General features: G+C 47.1%; 1 protein-coding gene and 1 long non-coding RNA gene across 52 annotated transcripts in view; one reads left to right on the top strand and one right to left on the bottom strand.

The window, feature by feature from the left end:
* Nucleotides 1-15,645, top strand: part of SORBS1 (sorbin and SH3 domain containing 1) — a 240,825-nt gene that overhangs the window by 74,222 nt on the left and 150,958 nt on the right. The gene's annotated exons all lie outside the window — the stretch shown is intronic.
* On the bottom strand, nt 7,158-12,469 carry LOC146397003 (uncharacterized). 2 transcript variants are annotated; one of them, XR_014826720.1, is made up of 2 exons: nt 9,704-12,469; nt 7,158-8,792 (listed from the first exon to the last, which is right to left on the bottom strand). It is a non-coding gene; the product is annotated as an uncharacterized LOC146397003 (long non-coding RNA). The 2 variants fall into 2 exon arrangements; XR_014826721.1 differs by having other exon boundaries at nt 7,158-8,513.

The raw sequence follows: 15,645 nt of genomic DNA, 5'->3' as shown, positions 1-15,645 counted from the left end.
AGTGTATAGAGATCAGCCTTCATTTTCCAAGAAATATGTTTCTAGATATTGAATTTCCTCCTTGAATTAATCATGTTTGTAGCATTTTGTCCTTCAAACTAACTGCCCATAAAACACCAGTGTTTTAAAAGTCTTTGAAGAGGCCAGGATTTTCAAAGTCGGGAGATTTCACATGGTTTGTTTTCTAGCTACTCTTTTTTTGGGCGGGGGGGGCACACCCTCAGCATATGCAAGTTCCTGGGCCAGAGATTGAATCTGAACTGCAGATCAACCTATTACGCTGCTCTGCCATGGCTATGGCAACACCAGATCCTTAACTCACTGTGCAGAGCTGAGGATTGAACTTGTACCTCCTCAGTGACCTGAGCTGCTGCAGTCAGATCCTTAACCCACTGCGCCACAGTAGGAACTCCTGATTTCTAGCTACTCTTGACACTTAGAATATCTAGCAGTGTTAGGCCATACTTTTGCATGGAATAGTGTGGGCTGGAGTGGAACAGCCATTGTCCCATCATATGGGGGCACAGAGTCCAACTGTAATCCCCACACTGTCATTTGTTATCGGGCTGGCTCTCTTAACCTATTGGCTTTGGAACCCCTGACTTTTAGTATCAGTTTAAAATCTTAACTGGACAAACCAAAGGATCTTGAGATTCAGCAAAACATCCTGTGGTATCCCCTTTTTAAATAATGGAAAGTAAATTAAAAAATGATAGAAAAATAATTGGCTGCAGAGTGAAACAAATGCTTCCTCTTTTCCTTAAAGAAGTTTGTGTATTTTAAACAAGAGGGGAAGGAAAGAAAGCAATAATATAATTTTTAGTATTCTTTACAGATATCAAATCATTATATTAGTTTTGAAACATATCGTGTACCCTGTGTGATGTGGTTTGCCCATAAAATTACCATGTTGGGAACATTTATACAAATCTACAAATTACATTTGCTCTTAAATAGTTCCAGGTTTTTTTCCTTTCAAATAGAGCTGAACTACTGAACTTTGAAGGAGCTTGAACATTTCTTAGTTTCCCTTTTTACAGTTAGCAGACATAAAACTGGACGACAGAAGTCACTAAGGTTTTAGTGAGGCAGAGTTGCTAGTTTTGGGGGTCCTGATACTTTCCAAAGTATTCAGTAGATTATAAGAAAGGAACTTCATATAAACAAAGGTCAACAAACTATCCTAAGACCTTAATAACCATGTGAATTTAATCTAAATCGTTTCCATTTTAGGTGCTATTTGTTTCTCAAAATGCCCTTTTCCTCCTAAAATCATTCCTGTAAGCTTCTGAAAGCTAAACGCTAGCCGGAATAGAGACAGCTTTTTGATCCTTTTTCATTTTGAACTGCTTGATTTTCAAGAGTGAAAGCTCATCACAGACTCTGGGGCTGCTGGACACGGCCGAAGGGGAGATGGGAATTCTTCACCCTGGCCACCTGCTGGGCCCTGCCGTGCCCCCTACCCTCCCTGGGCTTTGTTTGTTTCTTCTATAGAATGAGATCATATTTGGGTTTCACTCCAACTCTGAACAGTCTAGAATGCTCTTGCACTGTTGTATGTCCTGCGCACTCAGTGCTGGGCCTGAGTTCTGGGAAACCCTGGGGTTCTGGTTACATAACAGCTCTGTGGGGTTGGAAGAGCAGCATCCCTGTGGAGGAGGGTTCCTCATGTCATTTCTTCTCCACGGTTACCTGCAATAAGCACGAGAGGACTACATATAAGGGGTTCTGTACCTATGAGCTCACAGCAGCGCCCTGACCTCACAGCACGGTGAGAAAACGCTCTAGTTCTGCTCAGTACCTGGTGCGCAGGTGAGCGAGGCAGAAGGATCGGTCTTCCTGGTCTGCTGTAGCGTATTTCCGGGGATCGGGGCTCCCAGTCTCTAAGTTGACCCATGTTCACTGGTCGAACTACTGGACATGTTTACACTCCTGGGAGATACTTTTCCTAATAAAGGTCGCAGGTCCACCACAAGTTGCTGACCACCTGTTGGCCATTATAAGTCAAACTTGTTGGGCCTTCCCGTCATGCCTCACTGGAAAGGAATCTGACTAGCATCCATGAGGATGCAGGGTCCATCCCTGGCCTCGCTCAGTGGGTTAAGGATCTGGCGTTGCTGTGAACTTGTTGACCAGAACAAAAGATAAGTGAACAGGCAGACAGGGAGGTGTTTGTTAGCAGGGTAAACAATACATGTTGTAGAACATGCTCAAGGCAGGACCGAGCTACAGAGGCTGCTAGGGTGTTTTGCCTTGGGCTGTGTCAGCAGTCGCCTGAGAGTGTGTTGGGCTGCTTTCCTTTGGCTGAGAGCTGGAAAAATAAATAACAGTACACATGATGCAGTATAATACATATGCAATACATGGAACCTCTTGGGTGCATATTTGATATTAACTGTATTGTGTTTTTAGGAAATTTATTTCAGAAGTGAGTGGCACTAAAATGATCCAGTGTTGCTTGGGCTGGCATTAAATGGACTGTTATGTGCCTAGGAACAAACCAGGGACCGGAGACGAGGCTCGTGAAGGCCTTGCCATTATGTTATAGAGAGAATCTCTTTGGCAAAATCGTAGACTGCCTTCATGGTTCACATGCCTGAAGATACTATGTGTTTGCAACTCAACATCAAAACCTGTTTACTTGTTTATTCAAACATCGGTATTGGAATAGCTAGTAGTCCTTATGTAATGCCTTTTGGCATGTGGGGTACATCCATATACCTCCTCCCACTTAAGTGTGCTGTGTCAGAGCCCAGTCAGATGCTTGGGCAACTCCCTGCATGGGTGGACCACTGTGATTTCACTTTCTTGTGCTTGTGAGCAGAGCTACCCACAGCTTGGGCTGGGCTATGCAGAAAGGAGCTGGGACAGGCGGGCAGAAGAGTAGCTGTGGGAGCGGTGCTTGGACAGTCGTTCCCAGCAACGGAGGAGGTGGGGGGTTGTCTGCTGAGCAGGAGGCTGGTGGGTGGGATGCGGTTGGGGCTCTGAGGAAGATGGAAACTATTTGGAACAGCTGCCACGGGTTGGGCACTATGGGCCAAGCAAAGGCTTGAAAGCAAGGCCTGCCGAGTGGACTGGGAGGAAGCCTGGATGTAGAGCAGGTGGGGCTTGGCTGTGTGACTCAGAACAGGCTGGGGGGCAGGGGTTGGATGGCTGCTTGGTGGCTGGCCTGGTATTGGCATACGCTGACCCTGAGAGTGTGGCTATATAGGGAGATGTTAGGGTGAACAGCAGGGGACCATGGGGGCGGAGGGAAGGTGGGGACGCTGGGTGTGCTGACAACAGTTCTTAATATGGCTTATAAGGCCCTTTATCTCTGAGTCCCTCCCACCGTGCACACTCTCTTGAGCCATTCTGTGTGCTTTTGCATCTGTCATTCCTCTTACTCTTTCCTTTGGCCTCACTACCTACCTCAGGTGCTGGCCTGGGCATCACTTTGGGGGAGCTGTTCTTGACGGCCCTCTGTTCCATTCTTTGCTGGGCAGCTGACCCTTTGTCCCCACATCCCTCCCTCTGTACCTTAGAAGCTTGTTTCCAAGATGCGGGCGTACGTGGATTGGCAGGCTCCTTGAAGCCAAGGCCATCTGGTACCCAGCAGAGCACCTGACATACCGAAGGTGTTGAGTAGAAGGGGGCATGCCTGCCCTTCTGTAGCCCTTCATCGTGGAACGAAATGTTAGAACTGGAAGAAGGGCAGCTAGTCCGACTCATTTGTTTCATAGTTCATGGAGAATTGAAACTCAGAGAGGTTGAGTGCCGAACCTGTCATCACGCAGCTTTGCTTGAGGCAGAGCCAGGGCTCCGAGTCGCCTCCTCTGACTCCAAATGCCACCTTCCTTCCTCTCAACCACCAGGTTGTCTGTGGAGGACTTTTAAATGTGTGAACGTGGCAAGCCTCTGCCTCTGCTTAGCGCCTGGGTGCAGCCTCGTGTCACTGTTGCTAGTGGTCTGTTTTTTCATTCTTCTCACCGGGAGGAAGACTGAGTCCTGACAGCGCTTTTCCTCTGCATGGTGCCAGGTTTACAGCAGCTCTTAGCTCACTGCTTCCCCTTCCCTTTCCGGGTTTGTCCTAGTTTATCTTTGGGGTAAGTATCAGCAACTGTTTCTAAGTAAATAGAGGAATTGCAGATTCAGGGCTTGTGGCTTGAAACATTCAGTGCTTTTGGCGTCAGCCTGTCCCCTTCTGGCTCCGGTCACTGCTGCTCCTGTCTCTAGATGGCCCTGACTTTGCATGTGTTAAAGGCTGGAAGTTTCCTCCCTGGAGCAAGCGGCAGAGCTGGCAGAACCCTGGAAAAGGGGAGCCGTAGGGGACGGAAAGTCAACGTGTATCTCTACCACTTGCAATCAATTTTTTCTTTTTTTTAAAAAGGAATCCTGTGGTTTCCAGACCCATCCTTGGAGTATAGGATACTAGGTGGAGTGTGTAGAAATGTTTTGTTTCCATATTTTCTATCTCTAGAACTTGTCGCTGAGCTTTTGGACAATATCTGAGATTTAGAATATTCTGTTCAGGGTTAAAGCCTCAGCGTGGATGATGGAGGGTAGGGTGTGGCCGGTGCTCTTAGCACCTGCTCATGGATGATGCCGTTTTGTGAGGGAGGTTGGTTCCAGTTCACTGCGGGTTGTCTGAATTCTTCCCATCACCCTGGGTCCAAAGTACCTCAGCGTCAGTTCCAGGACTGAAAAGTCCACTCACTGAACACAGGGGATGAGGGGGCGACTGGTTCAAACATTCTGGTTCTTCTGTTAATGAACCAAATAGTGCGTGGGGAAAAAAATGCCCATTTTGGAAAAAGTACTTGGGAACGAGGGTCTTCCAATTCTTCCTTATTTTAGGGAACCCTGCAGCACTGCTTCTCTTAAGCACCTCCATCTCCCCCCCCCCCCCACCTTTTTAAACAGGAAGAGCTAGATGATGTCCGGTGCCCCTTTTAGCTCCCCATGGCTTGTGACAAACCCAGTGTCTTTGATCCTGGGGGTTTCTGAAGGCACTTTGGACCTTCTTGGCTCCCAGCCACTTGGAGCCTGTTTCTGAGTCTCTCTGGGCTGGTCTTGAGTTCCAGGTATTGAACCAAAAGTTCATCGGCCAAGGGTTTGGACTGCGTCAGAAGTATTTTGATGGGCTGTGTTCTCTCCTTGGCATCTACTCATTTCCTTCGGGGACGTCCCCTTCCTTGGAATAAATAACTCCAAAGATGCTAAGGCATTCCAACCGGGCATTTCCATGCAGGGATCTTGGCTCGTTAGTTACAGGTCACTGGGTGAGAAGGATGTCACCCAGTTGGAAATGCTCCTGACACCCACCCCTCCCTGACTCACCCCTGTCAGCAGTGGTCCTTATGCTGGCCAGTTTTGAGAATGACCATCTTTGGCAATAGCAAGCGTTGTCCAGAAGGTGTTTCTAAAGTGTCAGCCTTACGCTGCTGGGCTGTTCCTAAGAGGTATCCAGAAAGTGGTGGTCCCTGTTGAGTCCCAACCTCAGCTCTCTGCGAGGAGCTCTCTGAACGAGAAGGGGATCTCTTGGGGTCCCAAAGCTGTGTTGGGATCCCACATGGAGGCTGTCTGGGAATCATCATAACCCCTTTTGTCAGTGACCACCTTAGGCTCTTGGTTCAAGTGAAGCGTATTGTCAACCCAAGTACTACCCTCTGCCCAGTTTCTGCCAGAAAGATGTCACTGTCACACAAGTTTTCATCCTAACTTCATTTTTGTTAGCTTTTTTTTTTTTTTGACTGCGCCTGCAGCATGCAGAAGTTCCTGGGCCAAGGATCAGACCTGAGCTACAGCAGTGACAATGCCAGATTCTTAACCCACTGAGCCACCAGGAAACTCCCATTTTGTTAGCTTTGATTCATCTTATAACCTGTGAGGAACTTCTAAAATCCGGTCTTTTATCACCTGACAAGGCGGTGGTCCCTCCCTCTTTTGTGTCACAAATTGTTGACGCAAATGAAAAGGGCAGAGCCAAAAGCATGTGCCTGTGGTCTGGTGGTTCACCTATCTATATATAAACCCCCAGTTGCTCTTGTTTCTTTCGCTGTATTCACAAGAATGTCATGGGCTCTTTGTGAGAGCCTGGCTCAAGGGAAATCACACTCAACTGAACTATCGGTGTAATAAATCTCATCTCAAAAGGGCATTGGTTAACGTGGTGCTTATTCCTAGTGAATCTGTGTCAGAACTTGACAATCACCACTTGTTTCTTAGGTATTCATCTGTGTAAGACTCCACCCTAGACCTTTTCTGGATAATGATGCCAAGTTCCTTGGTGTAAATGTCTAAAACCTTCCTCTCGTTAATTCCTTCCTCATCTTTCATCACCGTTCGTTGCTCTGAGGTTTCTGAAGGATTACAGTGGTGACACCTGCTCGTACTTTGACCGTCTGTGGCTCTGACTCATCTGAGCCTGAAGACCTGATCGGACTTAGAGTGGCTGTGGCCCTGCTCCTAACTCCATACCTGTCCTCTGCTTTGGGTCACTCTTACCCCAGGGGCTTTTCCTGTTTGATGAGCCTTCTCTCAGGTGGAGGAGATGAAACCCTACTGGTGAGCAGCCGGTTTTCTGTCCAGCTGTCACATGACACTGGCTTCCCCAAGCAGGCCTATTAACTGCTTTGCTTTGTTTCTTGCTCTGATCAAAGCTTGAAAAACCCCACATAGACACCTACCCCTGAAGGTTATTCACATGTTTCACGTGTTTTAACTCATCCCAGACATTATTAGCCTTCTGGATGTTCTTCTGACATACACCGCTGTCCTTTGTTCAGCCTCAGTGCCTTCCTTCCTTCTGTGGCCCAGACATGCAAAGAGCATTCTGAGGGTGGGAGTGCTTCGCTGCCATTTAAAGGACTTTCCAGGGCTTTCCTGGCTCCAGTGGGCCCCCCCCCCCCACTTGTTTGGACCGCAGGAGTTTTCACCTCCAAGCTCAGATGACCCCTGCCTCCCTGGGTGCCCTTCCAAGAACTTTGTTTCTCACTGTCCTGTTCTCTCCAAATTTAAGTTGTGACTGGTTCCCTTGGCTGCCAGGAGTAACCATACTGGGCTGAATTAGTGACTCAGGACAGGATTCAGCCATGCTGACCACCCAGAACTTTTAGTCCCCCCCTGACTCCCCAAGAGATCAGCTTTTCGGAACTCCCACCCAGGGCTGGGCTGGGCTGGGCTGGGCCGGGCCAGGCCGGGCCGGGTCCACCCATCCCTCTGCCGGGATTGAATTCCCAAGGAGCATCTGGGCCTCTCCCTGAGCTGAGGCACAAGACCAAGGCCGCCCGGCCCCTGCGTCAGAACCCAAAGGAGAGAACTGGCCAGGGATGGGCCAGCAGAGAGAACGGGCCGCTTGAGCGTGGAGACAGGACGTGTGGGGAAGGGCGGAGAGGGGGAGGTTGGGAAGTTGGCAGCGACTCTGAGGACTCTGTAACCCAGGGGGACCCAGGCAGTGGGGCGTTTCACTTTTCTGGAACTCGGTGTTGGGCCGGTGCCCTCTCAGGCACCCATCCTATTTTGGGAGGATTAAGACAAGGAGCAGCTCTGTCCTGGCGCCTGGAAGGGCCTCCCCTTTCCTCATTTTAGATGTGCCATTCCTGTAAAGAAAAGCACCTTTACCCTCCGTTATTAGAGATTCAGGATCGTTAAGACTCGGGCTGGATTAAAATGGATCTCTTTACTGTCTGTGGAGAAGGGTTTACAGAGAAGAAAATCTCAGCGAGGAATGTTGATTGAGGGGCGAGCTCTTTAAAGGGCCCATTTTAGGAGTGTACATTTGCATACACACAATGAATGTGCTAATTAAAATGATTCTCACACAGTCATTTTGCTGTATGGGGGGACTGCTGCTTGGCAACACTTGGAGTAGCAGTGAGTGTACTTGGAAGTGATAAAACATTGCTTCTTCCCATCCATCAAACCACCTCAGACGTAGTGCCTTCTTTGTGCAAGCACCTGTGCTAGAACCAGCGAGGTGGGGGTGGAAGGTCAACCTAATATTTACCCTCTAGGGTGACGTGGGACTACTACCGGGAAAGTCCACGGAGAACTGGCATGGGTCAAGCTGCTTCTGGAGTGGAAAGCTTAGTGGGAATTGGCCAAGTACCTAAAATGGTCCACCTGTTAGATAGGCCACACCCGTTCACCTTGTTTTAAAAACTGTCAGCTTTCTGCCCTAGAGGGCTTCCTCGCCTCTAGATTGAGGAGTCGAATTCCCCTTTGAAGCTATATCCTGACATTTAAAATATTCCTGTTGTCATCTTCGTCCTCATCGGCCTCAGCTCTCACCAGGCACCTCTGTGCGCAGAGCTCCGGACTTTGTGAGTGTGGGACGTGGGGGGAGGCTTGACTTAGTGTGGAAGTGATACAAACGCCTTTCAGCTTCTGAGGGACCACCACCACCACCTCCTTACCTTTTTAAAAAGGTGTGTTAGAGCACAGTACTTGCAGAGTAAATATTTGTGGATTGCCGTTTATTAACTCTGTGGTTAAGAGCACAGGGTCCAGAGACACGGACCTGGTTTCAAATTCTGGCTCTCTGCCATGTGCTTGCTTCACAGTCTCAGGCGGGCTTGTGCCTTAACCTCTGAGCCTCATTTTCCTCATTTCTGGAATTGGGGTTAATTGAAGGTGTTTGTGATAACGATGGTGAGAGGCTGCCTAGGGGCCTGCATAGCAGCACATACGCTGGAGACAGACTGCCAAGGTTCAGCTCCCACCTCCTAGTTAGTATGTAACCTTGAGCAAGTTATCGAGCCCCTCTGGGCCTTAGTTTTCTTTTTCTTTTTTTTTTCTTTTTAGGGCCGCACCTGTGGCATACGGAAGTTCCCAGGCTAGGGGTCGAATCGGAGCTGCAGCTGCCACAACCACGGCAATGCCAGATCTGAGCTGTGTCTTCGACCTACACCACAGCTCAGGGCAACACCAGATCCTTAACCCACTGAGCAAGGCCAGGGATCAAACCTGCGTCCTCATGGTTGCTAGTTAGATTAGTTTCTGCTGAGCCACAATGGGAACTCCTCTTTTTTGTTTTTTGGCTGCACTTGTGGCATGTGGAAGTTCCCTGGCCAGAGATTGAATCTGAGCCACAACTGCAACGTATGCCAGATTCTTAAGCCACTGTGCCAGGCTGGGGATCAAACCCATGGCTCAGCAGTGACCCGAGCTGCTATAGAGACAATGCGGCTCCTTAACCCGCTGTGCCGCAGCAGGAACTCCTGGGCCTTAGTTTTCTTATCCATAAAACAGAGATAATAATAGTACCTATGTCAGAGGGCTGTTAAAAGTAAGAATTGTACAGCACCTTGTGCCTGGCATTTAGTGCGCTATAAATGTTTGCTAAATTTTAAAAACTACAAAGCTATTATTATTTCACTTTGGTTCTCATATAGTGTTCCTGTGAGGTTAGACAGGGCAAGTATTACTCCCTGTGGCTTACTTATTGTTGTTACAGTTGAGGGGCAGACCTGAGATTCTGGTAAGTTCAAATGGTCTCCCAAAGGGAATCTGGCTGGTATATTTCAAAACCAGGACCAGAGGAGTTCCCATTGTGGCTCCGTGGAAGTGAATCTGACTAGCATCCATGAGGATGCAGGTTTGATCCCTGGCCTCGATCAGTGGGTCAAGGATGCTGTTTGCCTTGAGCTGTGGTGTAGACTTGGGCAGGATCCGGCATTGCTCCGACGGTGGTGTGGGCCAGCGGCTACAACTCCAATTCAACCCCTGGCCTGGGAACCTCCATATGCCGAGGGTGCGGTGCTAAAAAGACAAACAAAACAAAACAAACAAAGAAAACCTCCCAAACAAAACCCAAAACTCCTGGGACTGAATCCATGGTCTTTGCCATAAAAGAAGGTACAGGTGCATCTCTATGTACTTATCAAGGACACATGGTCGTGCATGAAAATATTAAGACTTTGATATAATGCCAACTATTGCATTTAGAATGGGTAAGCAATGAGCTCCTGCTGCATAGCACAGGGAACTATATCATGTTCTATCATGACAGAACATGATAGAGGATAATACGAGAAAAAGGATATATGTCTATCTATGGCTGGATCACTTTCCTGTACAGCAGAAATTGACAGAATAGTGAAAATTGACTATAATAAAAAAAGATTTTGATCTAATCTGGAGACCAATAAATAACAGATGTCCCTCAGACGTGGTCCCCCAGCACACTAAGTGATGTGCTCTGTGAATGACAGCACTGAGCTTGTACCCCTGCCCCCCAGTTGGGTCCCTGGATTGACTAAGGTTGTCAGTTTAAACCTCTTCCAGGTTCCAACTGCCTTAGTGTGGCCTGCTCTCCGGCTGGCCTCCTTTTGGAGATTCTGCTGTATTTATATGCCTGATTTCAGAGCCCCTTAGAGGAGCCGTTTGATTCAGGAGAAGCCCAGGCTAAACAGGAACACTTTCCCTTCCCCTGCTTTTATATTTGGTGTCCAAACTCGTCATTCTTTGTGAGACGCTTAATCATGAAAGCCGTATATCAGGGAGTTTAAAAAAAGCTTTAAAATGCTTGCTTTTGCCAATGTCTTGTCACTCAGGCAGATAGCTTTGGATCGAAATGTTTTCATGTCTGTTCACAAACATGGGCATGTCTTAAAACTGCTGCAGTGTAGGGGTTAAAACATAAGTACGATCCTATATGAGCGGTGAAAGGTGCTTTAGTACGTAGGTCCTATTTTTATGCTCTGGAATTCAGTTCCTTCCTGTTGCCAGCTGAACCTGGGACTGATGTATTAGATGAAAATATATTCCTATCTTCAAATGCAGACAACAGGACATTCTGTCCTCCAAATTTCAGTGTTTGAGTTGGGTGTTGCAGGAAACTTGGCACCCTTTCCTTCTTTTCAAAATAATAAACAGAGATGATGTCGCCTCAGGTTTCATCTGATGAGGCTTAGATGCGATTGCCTCATAAAGGCTGATTCATAGACAAATGTGAACTAATTATAGTAACTTAAAAATAATGTCCCCATTTAAATTTGGCAGGGCAGGATGCCTTGCGTGTTTTGTAGGACATGAGAGACTCCGTTTCTTTAGTGGCCTGGAGGTGACATACCCACTACTATTTTAGCCACACAGTAGCTGCGCTGGGTCACTACCTGTCATCTTTATTTTTTGTGGGAGTGGGGGAGGGTTGCTCCTATGCACACCCCATGCCCAAACATTCAAGCACCTCTCACTGTCATCTACACAAGGAATTCTTTCTTGCTATATGTCCACTGCATTTTAAGAAATTAAGTGTCTGAAGTGAAGAAAGTAGACTACTTTTTTTTTTTTTTTGGTTCTAGGCATTTCAGAATCTCTATTGTGAAAAATCGTAGGTAGTTATCCACTTCTGTCTATGGAATGAATAGAAAATTGTCAGACTGTGCTGATCGCGTCTCCCTTTCTCTGGGAATTGGGTGGGAACATATGCTGTGATCTTCTTCAAATCATTTTGTTTTTGAATCTGTTTTATTTTATTGTATTAAAGTGTAGTTGATGTGCAGTGTTGTGCCAGTTTCTGCTGCGCAGCACAGTGACTCAGTCATATATATATATACACACAGTCTTTTAAAATATTTTTAATCTTACTGAATTTGCTTTAAATACCTAGGTGATACATGACCATGTTTAGGATTCAAAAAATTAGGAAAAGAGTTTGTAGTAAAAAGCAAATCTTCCATCTCTCCCATATTCAGGTACCTAGTTCTCTTTTCAGAATCAATCCTGGACACCAGTTTTTGTGTGTGTATTTCCTATGGAAATTTTCTTTGCATTTATAAATATGTGTATATGTATATTTCCCCCCTATAGAGGCCATCCTGCTACCCATGGTGTTTTGAACTTGGCTTTTCTATTGAATCAGAATCTTAGAAACCACTCCATCTCACATTTTGAGCTACTTCATGATCTGTGGGTTTTGTTGTGTCCATTGAACAGATATGATACATAAACAATTGCCTGTGAATGGCATGTAGGCCGTTTTAATCCTTTGCTGCTAAGATCACGGTATAATGATGATCTTGTACCTCTGTGGGGTAGGCAGTCCATCTCAGTGGTGGTCAGTGTGGGCTCCGGAGCCCAAAGCCTGAGCTTAAATCCCAGCGTCTCCATTTACTATTGAACTATATAGTCTTGGCCAGTTACTTAATCCCTCTATGCTTCATTTCTAAGATAGTATTTATCTCATAGGTAGGATGTGATGATTAAAAACACTAACCTAGGAGTTCCTGTCATGGCGCAGTGGTTAATGAATCCAACTAGGAACCATGAGGTTGCGGGTTCGATCCCTGGCCTTGCTCAGTGGGTTAAGGATCCGGCGTTGCTGTGAGCTGTGGTGTAGGTTGCAGACGCGGCTTGGATACCACGTTGCTGTGGCTGAGGTGTAGGCTGGCAGCTGTAGCTCCAACTAAACCTCTAGCCTGGGAACCTCCATATGTCACAGGAGCGGCTCTAGAAAAGGCAAAAAATAAAAAAAATAAAATAAAAACACTAACCTATACAAAGCTTACAGAACGCTGCTGGACACATAGACAAGTCTGTATGTAGTTAGTATTATTAGCATTTTGCATGGAAGCACATGGATCCTGTACTTAACTCTGTATGTTTCTGAACCACTCCCAGTGGCTTTTAGATGCGGTTATACAGTTTTTGAGCCTGTGGATTCTCTCGCCTAAATTCACTGAAATGTTCACCTCCCCCTCCCTTATTTCTGTGTTGCTTTTTTATCACATCTTGGAGGAGAAAAGGGAGGATTATATTTCAGGCCACTATACTCGGGTATCCCGACCCCTTCAAAGGCATAAAATGTATTGCTGGTCGTGATGCTGTTTAATGGTTCACACTTTCCCCCCATACATACCTAATTTATAACTTTATAATAGTTAAATATTTTACACTGAGGCAAGTATAAAGCTCGTGTGTGTGTGCATGTGTGACTTAAATTTTTTAAATTTCACCATGTTTTAAAGATTTATAGATTATATCTTTGGGAAAGACTGGAGAGTATACATAGACTATTTAGTTAACTTTGGAAGCTACATGGTCTTAGGTCACCCATAAATCTTGTGTCATTGGAGACCCCCACTTTTGGATTTAGACAAGTCAGAGCTAAAACCCCATGTTGGCCTATGCTTACCATGTGACCTGGGGCAAGTCACTTAAGCTTCTAGGATGTTGGCTCCCCCCTCAAATGGAGACATTGATCCAACCACGTGATAGGAATTTATGAAAGTGACAAAAGATAGTGGGTGAAAGAGCCAGCAGTGTACGGCTCAGTGCAGGTGCTCACAAACCATCTAACCTTCCCCTCCTGCATCTCACTTCCTCAGTCCCCTGGAAGTCACTGCCTCCACCTAAGTTCTTCGTCGCCACTCCCCTCCTGACTGGCCCTGGACTTACCAGTGTCCTTTCTCTGCCTTAACTCGGGGGCAGGGGGCAGTTCCTGTCTCAGCTGGTGTTGCTTGCATCCCACCCAATGTTAAACACGTGTTCAGCGGATGTCAGTGAGGGAGGGAGGCAGAGGCGGACTTGTCATGTCCCTACCCAGTGAGGGCGTTACTGTCTGGATGCATCAGCTAGCGACAGCCTTGCAGGACTGCAGGCAGGAGCCACAGTGAGTTACTGCAGCCCCTGATAGCGTCACAGAGGAATGGCTTTTGCACTCTTGGTCATTCCTTTGAGGAAATGTGCTATAGCCAACTAGTGAAATTTACATTCCTAGCTGGTCTGGTCTTTTTTTTTTTTTTTTTTTTTTTTTGGGAGGGTGGAGATGAAGGGCATGTGGAAAACCCGTTTCACATCCTCAGGCTCCATAGGACCAAAGGACCGGCACTTGCAGGAGGGTGGCTTTGACTGGTTATACATCCACTTCCGGTTGGCTTGTAGACCTCGTGGCCAACTGTACGTAGATCTTGCTTTCAAGTCCTGGAGGTGGGCTGCTGGACACCCAGGCAGAGAGGCTGAGCAGGAGAAGTGAGGCTATAGCTGGCAAGCAAGCAGGAAAAACCTGGGCTAGATCTTCCAGATCACTTATTTGGAGAGGAGCTACTCCATCCTGCATGAAGTGTTTTGCTGTGAATGTTTGAAATAGCAGGCACACCCATATTCAAATATAAGAAGCAGAGCGCTCTCCGAAGATGGGAGGCCAGGTCCCTTCCAGCTACTAAAGGCGGCGACGATTCTACACATAAATACTTGCATGATCGGAACCACTGCTGCCACTGGGATATTCTTCCCAGTTCCTTTGCACTTGCGCCTCCCTGTCCTTGAAGATCTAACTTAGCTCCCACCGTCCATTGTTTGTGGTTTTGACTCTGGGCTGTTTGACTGGCTCTTGGGTTAGATGTAGCCTTGTGTGTTGAACTGGTAGTTACTAAGTCTGTGGCCATCGAGGCATTTTTCCCGTGCTGATACCCTGGCTTCCCCACTAGGTCCTCACACTCTAGGCTGAGGCCCCATCCAGTGCCTGTGTCCCCACAGGTGGGCCTAGTGCAGGAGGTCCTCACTGCTGCTGTGCGCCTCTTCCAAGAGCTGGTTGGAAATGCACACCAGCCTTGCTGAATTAGAAGGTCTGGGGTGGGACTCAGCAGTGCGCAATCTCACAAACACTGCTGGTGATTCTGCCAGGCAGACGTTGGAGAGCCTCTGGTGTAGTGAGAGGGGGGGACGGACAGGGGTTCGAAGCCAGCTCTGCCACTTCCTGACTGACCCACCTTAGGAAAGTGAGATTTTTTCTTTCTCTCTCCATCCAGAGGCCTTTTGCAGAAATGTGTGCTGCATGATGTTAATAGGCGCTCTAGAAATAGGGATGTATCAAGTTCCCGTCGTGGCTCAGAGGAAGCAAATCTGACTAGTATCTATGAGGACACAGGTTCAATCCCTGGCCTCGATCAGTGGGTTAAGGATCTGGCATTGCCGTGAGCTGTGGTGTAGGTCGCAGACGCGGTTTGGATCTGATGCTGCTGTGGCTGTGGTGCAGGCCCGTGGCTTCAGCTCTGATTTGACCCCTAGGCTGGGAACCTCCGGATGCTGTGGGTGTGGTCCTAAAAAGACCAAAACCAAAGGTATTTTGTGGGACACATTTTGGGAGATGCTGATTTAGGTGATCAGTAAGGGCACTTACAGAGCAGAGACTTTACAGTCCTATCGATCCGTGAGGAATGCAGACACTTTTCGTACAGGGCAAATCAGACCTGATACCAGAATGTATCATTTGAGTAAACCAGATTTATACAGCAACTTGAACATTGAGATGATATGGAAGTGACTAAACATTGAAGAATACAGGGTTATGTATTTTTTAAAGCAGCTAGTTTTTCTTAGGTAGAAAAACTGGATATTCAGGGAGAGGAGTGGGGAAGGCGGATTGAGGAAGATGTCACTTCCTGAGCGTTTTGGAGTCCTGGTAGGAAATATGGCACATTACATCGGGTAATTTAAGGAGATTTAAATAAACGAACTAATTATAAAAGGTGTAGGCAGAGTGTGCAAAAAGCAGCAGTGGTCACAGCAGGACTTGAATACCTCTTTATGTGCGAGGTTTATGTATATCCTGTTCAGTCCTCATAAGAACCCCAAGGATGGGTTTTATTATTTTAACACTTTTGCGGAAGAGCAAAGTGAAGCTCCAAGAGGCAAGGCAGATTACCCGGAGACGATAGCTGG

Source organism: Sus scrofa, chromosome 14 (assembly GCF_054392235.1).
Source record: "Sus scrofa isolate SSC_HxYL_T2T_F1_AM1 chromosome 14, Sscrofa_HxYL_maternal_Yorkshire_Landrace_v2.0, whole genome shotgun sequence".
Classification (NCBI taxonomy): Eukaryota; Metazoa; Chordata; class Mammalia; order Artiodactyla; family Suidae; genus Sus; species Sus scrofa.
This window is presented reverse-complemented; position numbering and strand designations above follow the sequence as displayed.